This window comes from Phyllobates terribilis, unplaced genomic scaffold (assembly GCF_046119375.1).
Source record: "Phyllobates terribilis strain yellow unplaced genomic scaffold, ASM4611937v1 Scaffold_134__1_contigs__length_4944459, whole genome shotgun sequence".
Lineage (NCBI taxonomy): Eukaryota > Metazoa > Chordata > Amphibia > Anura > Dendrobatidae > Phyllobates > Phyllobates terribilis.
The window spans coordinates 1,885,341-1,901,206 of NW_027362894.1; the positions used below are offsets into that span (position 1 = coordinate 1,885,341).

The window sequence follows — 15,866 nt, forward strand, 5'->3', positions numbered from 1 at the left end:
CCCCCTGCTGTTCCCACCCGCCTCAACACCGTTGGAAGGGAGGAGAACCAATTAAGGCGGGGGGTGGGGTGGAACGAGCAGCTGTCTACCCTTAGCAGGAGGGCTCCTGATTACATACCTCTCCTGCTACTGCTGCTGCTGGCTGTCCAGCAGCAGACTGAAGGTGGCTGCTGCTGTGCACAGGTATATAAAGGCTCAGAGCCTATTATGACACGCGCAGCCAGCGTTCCATTGCCACATTCCATCTACTGCAGGCAGGATACCTGGCTGGCTGAATGTCGCTGAGAAGCTCACAGAGACCGCCATAAGCAACAGTTTAACAGAATGCCACAGACTAATCAACCAAACTTTTTGGGTTGGGTTCTCTTTTATAGTCTGCAGGCATTAAATGAAAGAAGTCAGTGTTCCAGCAGAGGGAGACAACGTTTCAGAAAAGGCATTGTAGCAAACCAAAAAAGAAATTTTAAGCGCAGCAGAGTAACCAGCGCACATACCTGTTAGCTCAGGTGAGTTTAAAAGGCTGCTGTTGATAACAAGGGCATTTGCTAAATAGATGGTGTGTGTGCAACAATATACTGAAAGGTCAATTATATTGTGCAGCTTATCTCACCACCTGTAGTTATTTAGGTGAAAGCTCCAAAATGCTTGCCTAATATGTCTGTTTATCCAAAAGGAAGTAAAAAGGGAGAGCTAGAAAGATAGCATTGCATCACATTACATGGCAATGCAATGCACAGTTGCTGAAGTTGAACCAAAATGAGCTTGTAATCTGGCTTCTGCAACTTTGAACATGAAAAATCCAATGAGGAGAAGAAAAGCAAAGCCAAAGAGTCCATCCCAAAATCCGACAAACAAGCAAAATGAACAAAAAACATTGAATTCAATTCTTTCTGATTTTAGAAACTGCATTAAAGAAGGGGTGCACCGGTCCTGGAGATACTGCAATACCAGGTCAATGCGTGGAGTGGACAGAGCAAGCTCTTTTTCCATCTCCCTGTTCTAAAAATCCATTTAATATATGGTCCCCAGATAGGGGACGTATCAGATATTAAACTGATAAGAACAGATACTACACTTGATCTTAGCCAAAAGGCCGAGAAGCGATAACCAGAATTGGTTTCAAACTACGGAGCCACCCAAGGATCCTGAAAAGTCCATTTGTGGAGATGAGCTCCTGGACTCCCGTTAAGAAGACATGTTGTCAACCTCTAGATCCCTTACATGCCTGCACTTTTCGGCTTGCTGCTGCTGCAATCCACGCGTTTTAGATCTGCATAACTCCACCTCTTTAAACACAGCACCTTCACCCCCTGCTGTTCCCACCCGCCTCAACACCGTTGGAAGGGAGGAGAACCAATTAAGGCGGGGGGTGGGGTGGAACGAGCAGCTGTCTACCCTTAGCAGGAGGGCTCCTGATTACATACCTCTCCTGCTGCTGCTGCTGCTGGCTGTCCAGCAGCAGACTGAAGGTGGCTGCTGCTGTGCACAGGTATATAAAGGCTCAGAGCCTATTATGACACGCGCAGCCAGCGTTCCATTGCCACATTCTATCTACTGCAGGCAGGATACCTGGCTGGCTGAATGTCGCTGAGAAGCTCACAGAGACCGCCATAAGCAACAGTTTAACAGAATGCCACAGACTAATCAACCAAACTTTTTGGGTTGGGTTCTCTTTTATAGTCTGCAGGCATTAAATGAAAGAAGTCAGTGTTCCAGCAGAGGGAGACAACGTTTCAGAAAAGGCATTGTAGCAAACCAAAAAAGAAATTTTAAGCGCAGCAGAGTAACCAGCGCACATACCTGTTAGCTCAGGTGAGTTTAAAAGGCTGCTGTTGATAACAAGGGCATTTGCTAAATAGATGGTGTGTGTGCAACAATATACTGAAAGGTCAATTATATTGTGCAGCTTATCTCACCACCTGTAGTTATTTAGGTGAAAGCTCCAAAATGCTTGCCTAATATGTCTGTTTATCCAAAAGGAAGTAAAAAGGGAGAGCTAGAAAGATAGCATTGCATCACATTACATGGCAATGCAATGCACAGTTGCTGAAGTTGAACCAAAATGAGCTTGTAATCTGGCTTCTGCAACTTTGAACATGAAAAATCCAATGAGGAGAAGAAAAGCAAAGCCAAAGAGTCCATCCCAAAATCCGACAAACAAGCAAAATGAACAAAAAACATTGAATTCAATTCTTTCTGATTTTAGAAACTGCATTAAAGAAGGGGTGCACCGGTCCTGGAGATACTGCAATACCAGGTCAATGCGTGGAGTGGACAGAGCAAGCTCTTTTTCCATCTCCCTGTTCTAAAAATCCATTTAATATATGGTCCCCAGATAGGGGACGTATCAGATATTAAACTGATAAGAACAGATACTACACTTGATCTTAGCCAAAAGGCCGAGAAGCGATAACCAGAATTGGTTTCAAACTACGGAGCCACCCAAGGATCCTGAAAAGTCCATTTGTGGAGATGAGCTCCTGGACTCCCGTTAAGAAGACATGTTGTCAACCTCTAGATCCCTTACATGCCTGCACTTTTCGGCTTGCTGCTGCTGCAATCCACGCGTTTTAGATCTGCATAACTCCACCTCTTTAAACACAGCACCTTCACCCCCTGCTGTTCCCACCCGCCTCAACACCGTTGGAAGGGAGGAGAACCAATTAAGGCGGGGGGTGGGGTGAAACGAGCAGCTGTCTACCCTTAGCAGGAGGGCTCCTGATTACATACCTCTCCTGCTGCTGCTGCTGCTGGCTGTCCAGCAGCAGACTGAAGGTGGCTGCTGCTGTGCACAGGTATATAAAGGCTCAGAGCCTATTATGACACGCGCAGCCAGCGTTCCATTGCCACATTCTATCTACTGCAGGCAGGATACCTGGCTGGCTGAATGTCGCTGAGAAGCTCACAGAGACCGCCATAAGCAACAGTTTAACAGAATGCCACAGACTAATCAACCAAACTTTTTGGGTTGGGTTCTCTTTTATAGTCTGCAGGCATTAAATGAAAGAAGTCAGTGTTCCAGCAGAGGGAGACAACGTTTCAGAAAAGGCATTGTAGCAAACCAAAAAAGAAATTTTAAGCGCAGCAGAGTAACCAGCGCACATACCTGTTAGCTCAGGTGAGTTTAAAAGGCTGCTGTTGATAACAAGGGCATTTGCTAAATAGATGGTGTGTGTGCAACAATATACTGAAAGGTCAATTATATTGTGCAGCTTATCTCACCACCTGTAGTTATTTAGGTGAAAGCTCCAAAATGCTTGCCTAATATGTCTGTTTATCCAAAAGGAAGTAAAAAGGGAGAGCTAGAAAGATAGCATTGCATCACATTACATGGCAATGCAAAGCACAGTTGCTGAAGTTGAACCAAAATGAGCTTGTAATCTGGCTTCTGCAACTTTGAACATGAAAAATCCAATGAGGAGAAGAAAAGCAAAGCCAAAGAGTCCATCCCAAAATCCGACAAACAAGCAAAATGAACAAAAAACATTGAATTCAATTCTTTCTGATTTTAGAAACTGCATTAAAGAAGGGGTGCACCGGTCCTGGAGATACTGCAATACCAGGTCAATGCGTGGAGTGGACAGAGCAAGCTCTTTTTCCATCTCCCTGTTCTAAAAATCCATTTAATATATGGTCCCCAGATAGGGGACGTATCAGATATTAAACTGATAAGAACAGATACTACACTTGATCTTAGCCAAAAGGCCGAGAAGCGATAACCAGAATTGGTTTCAAACTACGGAGCCACCCAAGGATCCTGAAAAGTCCATTTGTGGAGATGAGCTCCTGGACTCCCGTTAAGAAGACATGTTGTCAACCTCTAGATCCCTTACATGCCTGCACTTTTCGGCTTGCTGCTGCTGCAATCCACGCGTTTTAGATCTGCATAACTCCACCTCTTTAAACACAGCACCTTCACCCCCTGCTGTTCCCACCCGCCTCAACACCGTTGGAAGGGAGGAGAACCAATTAAGGCGGGGGGTGGGGTGGAACGAGCAGCTGTCTACCCTTAGCAGGAGGGCTCCTGATTACATACCTCTCCTGCTGCTGCTGCTGCTGGCTGTCCAGCAGCAGACTGAAGGTGGCTGCTGCTGTGCACAGGTATATAAAGGCTCAGAGCCTATTATGACACGCGCAGCCAGCGTTCCATTGCCACATTCCATCTACTGCAGGCAGGATACCTGGCTGGCTGAATGTCGCTGAGAAGCTCACAGAGACCGCCATAAGCAACAGTTTAACAGAATGCCACAGACTAATCAACCAAACTTTTTGGGTTGGGTTCTCTTTTATAGTCTGCAGGCATTAAATGAAAGAAGTCAGTGTTCCAGCAGAGGGAGACAACGTTTCAGAAAAGGCATTGTAGCAAACCAAAAAAGAAATTTTAAGCGCAGCAGAGTAACCAGCGCACATACCTGTTAGCTCAGGTGAGTTTAAAAGGCTGCTGTTGATAACAAGGGCATTTGCTAAATAGATGGTGTGTGTGCAACAATATACTGAAAGGTCAATTATATTGTGCAGCTTATCTCACCACCTGTAGTTATTTAGGTGAAAGCTCCAAAATGCTTGCCTAATATGTCTGTTTATCCAAAAGGAAGTAAAAAGGGAGAGCTAGAAAGATAGCATTGCATCACATTACATGGCAATGCAAAGCACAGTTGCTGAAGTTGAACCAAAATGAGCTTGTAATCTGGCTTCTGCAACTTTGAACATGAAAAATCCAATGAGGAGAAGAAAAGCAAAGCCAAAGAGTCCATCCCAAAATCCGACAAACAAGCAAAATGAACAAAAAACATTGAATTCAATTCTTTCTGATTTTAGAAACTGCATTAAAGAAGGGGTGCACCGGTCCTGGAGATACTGCAATACCAGGTCAATGCGTGGAGTGGACAGAGCAAGCTCTTTTTCCATCTCCCTGTTCTAAAAATCCATTTAATATATGGTCCCCAGATAGGGGACGTATCAGATATTAAACTGATAAGAACAGATACTACACTTGATCTTAGCCAAAAGGTCGAGAAGCGATAACCAGAATTGGTTTCAAACTACGGAGCCACCCAAGGATCCTGAAAAGTCCATTTGTGGAGATGAGCTCCTGGACTCCCGTTAAGAAGACATGTTGTCAACCTCTAGATCCCTTACATGCCTGCACTTTTCGGCTTGCTGCTGCTGCAATCCACGCGTTTTAGATCTGCATAACTCCACCTCTTTAAACACAGCACCTTCACCCCCTGCTGTTCCCACCCGCCTCAACACCGTTGGAAGGGAGGAGAACCAATTAAGGCGGGGGGTGGGGTGGAACGAGCAGCTGTCTACCCTTAGCAGGAGGGCTCCTGATTACATACCTCTCCTGCTGCTGCTGCTGCTGGCTGTCCAGCAGCAGACTGAAGGTGGCTGCTGCTGTGCACAGGTATATAAAGGCTCAGAGCCTATTATGACACGCGCAGCCAGCGTTCCATTGCCACATTCCATCTACTGCAGGCAGGATACCTGGCTGGCTGAATGTCGCTGAGAAGCTCACAGAGACCGCCATAAGCAACAGTTTAACAGAATGCCACAGACTAATCAACCAAACTTTTTGGGTTGGGTTCTCTTTTATAGTCTGCAGGCATTAAATGAAAGAAGTCAGTGTTCCAGCAGAGGGAGACAACGTTTCAGAAAAGGCATTGTAGCAAACCAAAAAAGAAATTTTAAGCGCAGCAGAGTAACCAGCGCACATACCTGTTAGCTCAGGTGAGTTTAAAAGGCTGCTGTTGATAACAAGGGCATTTGCTAAATAGATGGTGTGTGTGCAACAATATACTGAAAGGTCAATTATATTGTGCAGCTTATCTCACCACCTGTAGTTATTTAGGTGAAAGCTCCAAAATGCTTGCCTAATATGTCTGTTTATCCAAAAGGAAGTAAAAAGGGAGAGCTAGAAAGATAGCATTGCATCACATTACATGGCAATGCAATGCACAGTTGCTGAAGTTGAACCAAAATGAGCTTGTAATCTGGCTTCTGCAACTTTGAACATGAAAAATCCAATGAGGAGAAGAAAAGCAAAGCCAAAGAGTCCATCCCAAAATCCGACAAACAAGCAAAATGAACAAAAAACATTGAATTCAATTCTTTCTGATTTTAGAAACTGCATTAAAGAAGGGGTGCACCGGTCCTGGAGATACTGCAATACCAGGTCAATGCGTGGAGTGGACAGAGCAAGCTCTTTTTCCATCTCCCTGTTCTAAAAATCCATTTAATATATGGTCCCCAGATAGGGGACGTATCAGATATTAAACTGATAAGAACAGATACTACACTTGATCTTAGCCAAAAGGCCGAGAAGCGATAACCAGAATTGGTTTCAAACTACGGAGCCACCCAAGTATCCTGAAAAGTCCATTTGTGGAGATGAGCTCCTGGACTCCCGTTAAGAAGACATGTTGTCAACCTCTAGATCCCTTACATGCCTGCACTTTTCGGCTTGCTGCTGCTGCAATCCACGCGTTTTAGATCTGCATAACTCCACCTCTTTAAACACAGCACCTTCACCCCCTGCTGTTCCCACCCGCCTCAACACCGTTGGAAGGGAGGAGAACCAATTAAGGCGGGGGGTGGGGTGGAACGAGCAGCTGTCTACCCTTAGCAGGAGGGCTCCTGATTACATACCTCTCCTGCTGCTGCTGCTGCTGGCTGTCCAGCAGCAGACTGAAGGTGGCTGCTGCTGTGCACAGGTATATAAAGGCTCAGAGCCTATTATGACACGCGCAGCCAGCGTTCCATTGCCACATTCTATCTACTGCAGGCAGGATACCTGGCTGGCTGAATGTCGCTGAGAAGCTCACAGAGACCGCCATAAGCAACAGTTTAACAGAATGCCACAGACTAATCAACCAAACTTTTTGGGTTGGGTTCTCTTTTATAGTCTGCAGGCATTAAATGAAAGAAGTCAGTGTTCCAGCAGAGGGAGACAACGTTTCAGAAAAGGCATTGTAGCAAACCAAAAAAGAAATTTTAAGCGCAGCAGAGTAACCAGCGCACATACCTGTTAGCTCAGGTGAGTTTAAAAGGCTGCTGTTGATAACAAGGGCATTTGCTAAATAGATGGTGTGTGTGCAACAATATACTGAAAGGTCAATTATATTGTGCAGCTTATCTCACCACCTGTAGTTATTTAGGTGAAAGCTCCAAAATGCTTGCCTAATATGTCTGTTTATCCAAAAGGAAGTAAAAAGGGAGAGCTAGAAAGATAGCATTGCATCACATTACATGGCAATGCAAAGCACAGTTGCTGAAGTTGAACCAAAATGAGCTTGTAATCTGGCTTCTGCAACTTTGAACATGAAAAATCCAATGAGGAGAAGAAAAGCAAAGCCAAAGAGTCCATCCCAAAATCCGACAAACAAGCAAAATGAACAAAAAACATTGAATTCAATTCTTTCTGATTTTAGAAACTGCATTAAAGAAGGGGTGCACCGGTCCTGGAGATACTGCAATACCAGGTCAATGCGTGGAGTGGACAGAGCAAGCTCTTTTTCCATCTCCCTGTTCTAAAAATCCATTTAATATATGGTCCCCAGATAGGGGACGTATCAGATATTAAACTGATAAGAACAGATACTACACTTGATCTTAGCCAAAAGGCCGAGAAGCGATAACCAGAATTGGTTTCAAACTACGGAGCCACCCAAGGATCCTGAAAAGTCCATTTGTGGAGATGAGCTCCTGGACTCCCGTTAAGAAGACATGTTGTCAACCTCTAGATCCCTTACATGCCTGCACTTTTCGGCTTGCTGCTGCTGCAATCCACGCGTTTTAGATCTGCATAACTCCACCTCTTTAAACACAGCACCTTCACCCCCTGCTGTTCCCACCCGCCTCAACACCGTTGGAAGGGAGGAGAACCAATTAAGGCGGGGGGTGGGGTGGAACGAGCAGCTGTCTACCCTTAGCAGGAGGGCTCCTGATTACATACCTCTCCTGCTGCTGCTGCTGCTGGCTGTCCAGCAGCAGACTGAAGGTGGCTGCTGCTGTGCACAGGTATATAAAGGCTCAGAGCCTATTATGACACGCGCAGCCAGCGTTCCATTGCCACATTCCATCTACTGCAGGCAGGATACCTGGCTGGCTGAATGTCGCTGAGAAGCTCACAGAGACCGCCATAAGCAACAGTTTAACAGAATGCCACAGACTAATCAACCAAACTTTTTGGGTTGGGTTCTCTTTTATAGTCTGCAGGCATTAAATGAAAGAAGTCAGTGTTCCAGCAGAGGGAGACAACGTTTCAGAAAAGGCATTGTAGCAAACCAAAAAAGAAATTTTAAGCGCAGCAGAGTAACCAGCGCACATACCTGTTAGCTCAGGTGAGTTTAAAAGGCTGCTGTTGATAACAAGGGCATTTGCTAAATAGATGGTGTGTGTGCAACAATATACTGAAAGGTCAATTATATTGTGCAGCTTATCTCACCACCTGTAGTTATTTAGGTGAAAGCTCCAAAATGCTTGCCTAATATGTCTGTTTATCCAAAAGGAAGTAAAAAGGGAGAGCTAGAAAGATAGCATTGCATCACATTACATGGCAATGCAATGCACAGTTGCTGAAGTTGAACCAAAATGAGCTTGTAATCTGGCTTCTGCAACTTTGAACATGAAAAATCCAATGAGGAGAAGAAAAGCAAAGCCAAAGAGTCCATCCCAAAATCCGACAAACAAGCAAAATGAACAAAAAACATTGAATTCAATTCTTTCTGATTTTAGAAACTGCATTAAAGAAGGGGTGCACCGGTCCTGGAGATACTGCAATACCAGGTCAATGCGTGGAGTGGACAGAGCAAGCTCTTTTTCCATCTCCCTGTTCTAAAAATCCATTTAATATATGGTCCCCAGATAGGGGACGTATCAGATATTAAACTGATAAGAACAGATACTACACTTGATCTTAGCCAAAAGGCCGAGAAGCGATAACCAGAATTGGTTTCAAACTACGGAGCCACCCAAGGATCCTGAAAAGTCCATTTGTGGAGATGAGCTCCTGGACTCCCGTTAAGAAGACATGTTGTCAACCTCTAGATCCCTTACATGCCTGCACTTTTCGGCTTGCTGCTGCTGCAATCCACGCGTTTTAGATCTGCATAACTCCACCTCTTTAAACACAGCACCTTCACCCCCTGCTGTTCCCACCCGCCTCAACACCGTTGGAAGGGAGGAGAACCAATTAAGGCGGGGGGTGGGGTGGAACGAGCAGCTGTCTACCCTTAGCAGGAGGGCTCCTGATTACATACCTCTCCTGCTGCTGCTGCTGCTGGCTGTCCAGCAGCAGACTGAAGGTGGCTGCTGCTGTGCACAGGTATATAAAGGCTCAGAGCCTATTATGACACGCGCAGCCAGCGTTCCATTGCCACATTCCATCTACTGCAGGCAGGATACCTGGCTGGCTGAATGTCGCTGAGAAGCTCACAGAGACCGCCATAAGCAACAGTTTAACAGAATGCCACAGACTAATCAACCAAACTTTTTGGGTTGGGTTCTCTTTTATAGTCTGCAGGCATTAAATGAAAGAAGTCAGTGTTCCAGCAGAGGGAGACAACGTTTCAGAAAAGGCATTGTAGCAAACCAAAAAAGAAATTTTAAGCGCAGCAGAGTAACCAGCGCACATACCTGTTAGCTCAGGTGAGTTTAAAAGGCTGCTGTTGATAACAAGGGCATTTGCTAAATAGATGGTGTGTGTGCAACAATATACTGAAAGGTCAATTATATTGTGCAGCTTATCTCACCACCTGTAGTTATTTAGGTGAAAGCTCCAAAATGCTTGCCTAATATGTCTGTTTATCCAAAAGGAAGTAAAAAGGGAGAGCTAGAAAGATAGCATTGCATCACATTACATGGCAATGCAATGCACAGTTGCTGAAGTTGAACCAAAATGAGCTTGTAATCTGGCTTCTGCAACTTTGAACATGAAAAATCCAATGAGGAGAAGAAAAGCAAAGCCAAAGAGTCCATCCCAAAATCCGACAAACAAGCAAAATGAACAAAAAACATTGAATTCAATTCTTTCTGATTTTAGAAACTGCATTAAAGAAGGGGTGCACCGGTCCTGGAGATACTGCAATACCAGGTCAATGCGTGGAGTGGACAGAGCAAGCTCTTTTTCCATCTCCCTGTTCTAAAAATCCATTTAATATATGGTCCCCAGATAGGGGACGTATCAGATATTAAACTGATAAGAACAGATTTTTTTTTTTTTTTTTTTTTTTTTTTTTTTTTTTTTTTACACTCAGATTACAAAGTCTTGGAATCAACAAAAAGATAAGAAGACTCAAATCCATCATCGTGCATTCTACCAATTTTAATACTTCTCCAAATCTTTTATTTTCTTTTTCTTTTATATATATATATTTATTTATTTTTTCCCTCTTTTTTTTTTTTTTTTTTTTAAAAATTATATAGTTTTGGCTATTTTTTTTTGTTTGTTTTTGTTTTTCTTTTTTTGTTTTTCCACAGGTTTTCAAAAAATCAAAGCTTACAAGGTAAGTTCATTCCATTTACATTGTTTCCATTTCTCATTTGCTTTCACCTTGCCAAGCGTCATTTTGTCCCTCCAGAAATACATGTACAAATAACTTAGACATAATTTAATACACTGGTCGACTGTTACTTCCTTATGTTTAAACACTAAAATGTTCCTTGCTTTCCACAATGCCGCCTTCACACATGCAATAATAATCCATACAATTTTAAAATCCTCCTCTCTTATCCCCATCCCATAAAATACTCTGTTAAAATCCAAAAAATTAACAGTACTCACAGCTCTCACTATATTGCACACTTTCCTCCATATTGTCTGTGCAAAATTACAATTCCAGAAGATGTGCATGGGTGTTTCACTATTCCCACACCTGGATCTTGGGCACACTTCAGATCTTACCAACCCACGCCTGTGTTGGAACTCACGGGTTGGCAGGCAGTCTTTTACTATACACCAGAGTAAATCCCTGTGTTCATTAGATAACACACTATAATTTACATTCATCCAGATTCTTTCCACAATTTTGAATGAAAAAAGTTCCACAGGACTGATACCTATTCTCTCTTCCAGGATTTTTAGGATTTTTTTATGGCATTTAAGAACATTTATTTCGACCATCTTAAGTTTAAAATCTCTTAAAATTTTTTCTAAAACAATATAATTTCCTGGAGGTAAAAACCTATAAGGCCTATTTAGAGACATCTCCAACCATTTATAATTTCTAATATAGAAACCTAAATTATATATAGAAAACAACTTTAGCTTAGAGCCTGGTCCTAATAAAGTGCATACACAGTTCGCTACATACTTTGCATATAAAAAGGACCTAATATCCGGAAAACCTTTCCCACCTTTTTTCTTTGATTTATATATCTCCTCTCTCTTTACTCTTTCCATCTTGGATCTCCATAAAAAATTAAAACATACCTTAATAACTCTCTTCATGATATTATTTTGGGGGATAAAAACTGTTGAGACATATAAAAACATTGGGAGTAAAACCTGTCTAATAATTAAAATTTTTCCTTCCAGGGTAAGATCTCTCAACTGCCAGAAAGTAATCTTTTTCTTAACTCTTTCCAGCAGAGACTCCCAATTTCTTACACTACCACCTGACTCTGAGAAATAAATACCTAAAATTTTTACTTCATTCATTCTTGTTAATTTACACTCAGAATCTACAATAAAATCACCAACAGTTAAAATACCAGATTTTTCCATGTTAATTTTAAAACCCGATGCGCCCCCAAACCAATCCACTGTTCTTATGGCTCTGTTCATGCTTCTAGTGTCTTTAACTAAAACCGTCACATCATCCATATATGCCACCACTTTAACTTGTTCATTGCAACTCCCGGGAATAAAAAAACCATTGATTACCTTATCTCTCCTAAAAGCTGCTAAAAGTGGTTCAATTGCACAAATAAAAAGAATAGGGGATAAGGGACACCCCTGTTTAACGCCACAGTTTATTTTTACATTATCAGATAAAAAACCATTAATAGATATTTTGCTAAAACATGATTTGTAAAGAGATTTAATACGTTTGCTAAAAACATCCGGGCATCCCATTTTCTCTAAAACTGCAAATAAAAAATCATGGGCAACTCTATCGTACGCTTTTTCAAAATCCAAAGTAATTAGAGCAAGCTTTTGTTTTCTGTCTAAAACATCCCATAAAACATCCCTGATTAAAATCAATGAGTCGCTGATTCTCCGATTTGGCACTGCACACGTCTGATCCACTTCTATTACTGAGCCGATTACCTTTTTTAATCTATTTGCTAGTAACTTTGCATATACCTTACAGTCCGTATTTAAAAGGGTTATTGGTCTCCAATTTTTAATCAGTTCTTTATTTCCTTTCTTAAATAATAAAACAATAAGACCCTCCCACCACGACTCTGGGACACTAAAAGATGCTTCTGCTTCGAAAATTACTTCATAAAAATCCTCACCCATGATCTCCCATAAACACTTGTAAAATTCAACAGGTAGTCCATCTGCTCCTGGCGTTTTGTTATTTTGTAGCGTATTAATTGTATTAAAAACTTTCTCTTTAGTAAAATTCCCTATTAAAAAAGATTTATCTTCCGCATTAAAATTTTTTTCCAGTCCTTCTAAAAAATGTTTTTTTAGAGACACATCCGTGTTTTTAACAGAAAATAAATCATCATAAAATTCTTTTGCTTTCATCTTCTTCCCCTCCAAACTTGTTTCTCCTTCCAAAACCTTCATATAATCCTTCTTGTCACATATTTTTTTAAAAAAGAATTTTGTGCATTTTTCATCCTCGTCTAAAACTTTTACTCGGGAATTAAAAATAATTTCTTTACCTTTTTCTTTCAGGCAGTTTTGGATCTTTTCTTTTGTTGTTCGGATCGCCTCCTGCAGATCACATCCGTTATTTTCGAGGTGAAAAAAACATTGCAGTTTAGCATTAAGATCATTATAAAAAATACGTTTTGCAGCAGCTTTCTTCTTTCCTTCTTTAATAAAAAATATTTTTACCTCCTTCTTGACAAAATCCCACCAATTAAAAATAGATTTAAAAAACGTTTTTTTTAGCTTCAGTTTTTCATACAGCTTTTTAAAACCTTCCATAACCACCTCGTCTTGTAGTAGGGATACATTAAATTTCCAGTGTGACGGTCTTTTATCCACATCTGATTCTATTTTAAAACTACATTCTATTATTTTATGATCTGAAAAAGGTGTTGAATGCGTTTTAAAACCTGAGCATGTTAGGGCTTGAGATATAAAAATATAATCTATTCTGGATGAAACACCTCTCCCCACCCAAGTGACTTCATGCTCCTTTTTTTGTCCATCTAATGCCCATGTATCTTTAAGATTAAAAGCTGCTAAAATATTTCTAAGACATGAAGCTGACCCATCTTTTACATTTTTTAAATGACAATTAAAATCCCCACCTAAAACTAATGGATCTACTCCAGGTAAAAACAGCTGCAACAGTTCAAACAAATGTAATCTCAAGGCTTTTTCTGCATTTGCATACACATTAAAACACCTCACTTTCTTCCCATTTTTCTGCACATCAATTCTTAAAATCCTCCCAGGGTATATCTCTTCATAATTTACAATCTCCCAATCTTTAGAGCATAAAAACCCCACACCATCACTTTTTGACTCGTTCCCACCAGAAAAGCATAAGTTACCCTTCCATATACCCTGTAAATATTCATAGCTTATTTTTTTTGTCAAATTACATTCTTGTAGAAAGATAAAATCAATATTTTCATTATTTAAAAAATCATATAAAGCAGTTCTCTTATATAGGTCGTTAAACCCCTGAACATTCAGGGACATTGAGCGGATCATCTTCTAACATTTAGTGCAGGGCTCTTCCCTCCGCCCTCATTCTCTACTGCCGGAGAAGATGGGTCTACCTCCAGATCTGATACATCCGAAGATGACACACTCCCCAGCAGACTTGTTGCTTCTAATGCCTTTACTTTCCCACCACATGGTATTCCTTCATTATCACTTCTATCCACACTTCTTTTTAGAGATTTTTCTGTGCAGTCCATTTGTACCTGCGCGCAAGGTAAGCTCTGCGACAGGGAATTAGTAGGAGTGGACTCCACTACTTCTGGAATATCACTTTCCCCTCCACAACTACTCCCTTTACTTAGTGGAGAAATTTCTTGCAACATTTGACTCTTCTCTTCTCTCTTCTGATCTTCTTTCTTCTGTTCTTCTATCTTCTTCTTTTCATTCTTATCTTCTTTCTTCTTATCTTCTTTCTTCTGCTCTTCTCTCTTTTTCCTTTCCATCTGTTTCTTTATCTCCATGGCCCTTTTTTCTATGTCCTCTATCCTCTTCTGTTTTTCCTCTTCCTTCTTTCTCTTCCTTTCTTCCAACTTCCTTTCCTCTTCTTCTTGTGATTTTTTAACCCGTTCCTCCTTCTTCTTCTCCTTCATTGCCCGTCCCTCCTCTTCCTCTTTTCTCTTTCTTTCTGTCTCCTCCTTCTCACTCCTTTCTTTCTCCTCTTCCCCTTTTTCCTCTTCAGCAGCAATGCCTGCTTCCACATCGTCTTTAGCTTCTTGTTGCTGTTCTTCAGGCGATGTGTCCATCTCCTCTACATCCTTTTTCTTATTTTTAGGGCACTCATCCATCTGGTGAGGAGTACCCATGCAACTAAAACACTTGTTACATTCTGCATCCAGATGTCCATATTTTTTACACACACGGCAGTAGTGTGGCATCCCTGGGAAGAATAAATAACCGCGGCTATGGTTGATATAAACCTGCGGCGGAGGTCTGGACACGCCCCCCTCCTCATTCGGGTTCTTCCTAAATGATACCACATACACACGTTTCCCGTTCCACACTCCAAACTGTGTTTCCCCGCGTCTCTTAGGGATGATTTTGTCACAATACATTGATAGGTAACTTTCAACCTCAGAGTCTGTAATAAATGGACTAAACAAATGAATCGTCAGTACTTTCATTGAAAACTGAAAAGAGGGGATTACTTTCACCCCCTCCAGCTCTACCTTCTCTTTATTTACTTCATAAAGAGCGTAGGCACTTTCACACTGCGAGGCTTTATTAAGCGTAACATCATAAAGTCCTCGAGAAAAAAAAGATTGAAAGCAAAAAAGATGCTCCTTGTCGATCTTCAAGAGCTTACAAATAACATTGAAAATAAATTGAGAATCTTTCACCTGCCGGTGGTCAGGAGCAACCACGAACCTGATGGTGTCCTTCAGCGGATGCTCCTCCGAGAAATAATCATTCGGGTTGCTTGCTTGATTCTCCTTCCTTCCTCCAGGGTTTCTCCTTGTCTCCATGATTTTCCTCTTCTTTTCCAGATACCAAGGAAAATATCACACACGGATCGCAGCCTCCACGAAGTTCGTCCTCCCTCCAACACACCGTCCTCCGTAAAGAAAAGGCACTGCAGCTTTAGCACCGATTCCCAAAAGCAGCACTGGATATCTCCAAAGGCCAAGAATCGGTTCTGCCACCACAGTAACCTTCAGCCCAATGTCACAACCCACTACAGATCGTGCCAAAAGGCCGAGAAGCGATAACCAGAATTGGTTTCAAACTACGGAGCCACCCAAGGATCCTGAAAAGTCCATTTGTGGAGATGAGCTCCTGGACTCCCGTTAAGAAGACATGTTGTCAACCTCTAGATCCCTTACATGCCTGCACTTTTCGGCTTGCTGCTGCTGCAATCCACGCGTTTTAGATCTGCATAACTCCACCTCTTTAAACACAGCACCTTCACCCCCTGCTGTTCCCACCCGCCTCAACACCGTTGGAAGGGAGGAGGACCAATTAAGGCGGGGGGTGGGGTGGAACGAGCAGCTGTCTACCCTTAGCAGGAGGG

General features: G+C 42.0%; 7 non-coding genes and 1 pseudogene across 7 annotated transcripts; all 8 read right to left on the reverse strand.

Moving 5' to 3' along the window:
- Nucleotides 1-914: 914 nt before the first annotated feature.
- LOC141204739 (U2 spliceosomal RNA) lies at nt 915-1,105 on the reverse strand. The gene has a single exon (XR_012275595.1). It is a non-coding gene; the product is annotated as a U2 spliceosomal RNA (small nuclear RNA).
- Nucleotides 1,106-2,220: 1,115 nt separating this feature from the next.
- LOC141204740 (U2 spliceosomal RNA) lies at nt 2,221-2,411 on the reverse strand. The gene has a single exon (XR_012275596.1). It is a non-coding gene; the product is annotated as a U2 spliceosomal RNA (small nuclear RNA).
- Nucleotides 2,412-3,526: 1,115 nt separating this feature from the next.
- On the reverse strand, nt 3,527-3,717 carry LOC141204741 (U2 spliceosomal RNA). The gene has a single exon (XR_012275597.1). It is a non-coding gene; the product is annotated as a U2 spliceosomal RNA (small nuclear RNA).
- A 1,115-nt stretch (nt 3,718-4,832) lies between these two features.
- On the reverse strand, nt 4,833-5,023 carry LOC141204196 (U2 spliceosomal RNA). The gene has a single exon (XR_012275165.1). It is a non-coding gene; the product is annotated as a U2 spliceosomal RNA (small nuclear RNA).
- Nucleotides 5,024-6,138: 1,115 nt separating this feature from the next.
- On the reverse strand, nt 6,139-6,329 carry LOC141204743 (U2 spliceosomal RNA). The gene has a single exon (XR_012275599.1). It is a non-coding gene; the product is annotated as a U2 spliceosomal RNA (small nuclear RNA).
- Nucleotides 6,330-7,444: 1,115 nt separating this feature from the next.
- On the reverse strand, nt 7,445-7,635 carry LOC141204744 (U2 spliceosomal RNA). Its single transcript, XR_012275600.1, has one exon. It is a non-coding gene; the product is annotated as a U2 spliceosomal RNA (small nuclear RNA).
- Nucleotides 7,636-8,750: 1,115 nt separating this feature from the next.
- Nucleotides 8,751-8,941, reverse strand: LOC141204745 (U2 spliceosomal RNA). Its single transcript, XR_012275601.1, has one exon. It is a non-coding gene; the product is annotated as a U2 spliceosomal RNA (small nuclear RNA).
- Nucleotides 8,942-10,056: 1,115 nt separating this feature from the next.
- LOC141204338 (U2 spliceosomal RNA) lies at nt 10,057-10,288 on the reverse strand (annotated as a pseudogene).
- Nucleotides 10,289-15,866: the final 5,578 nt, after the last annotated feature.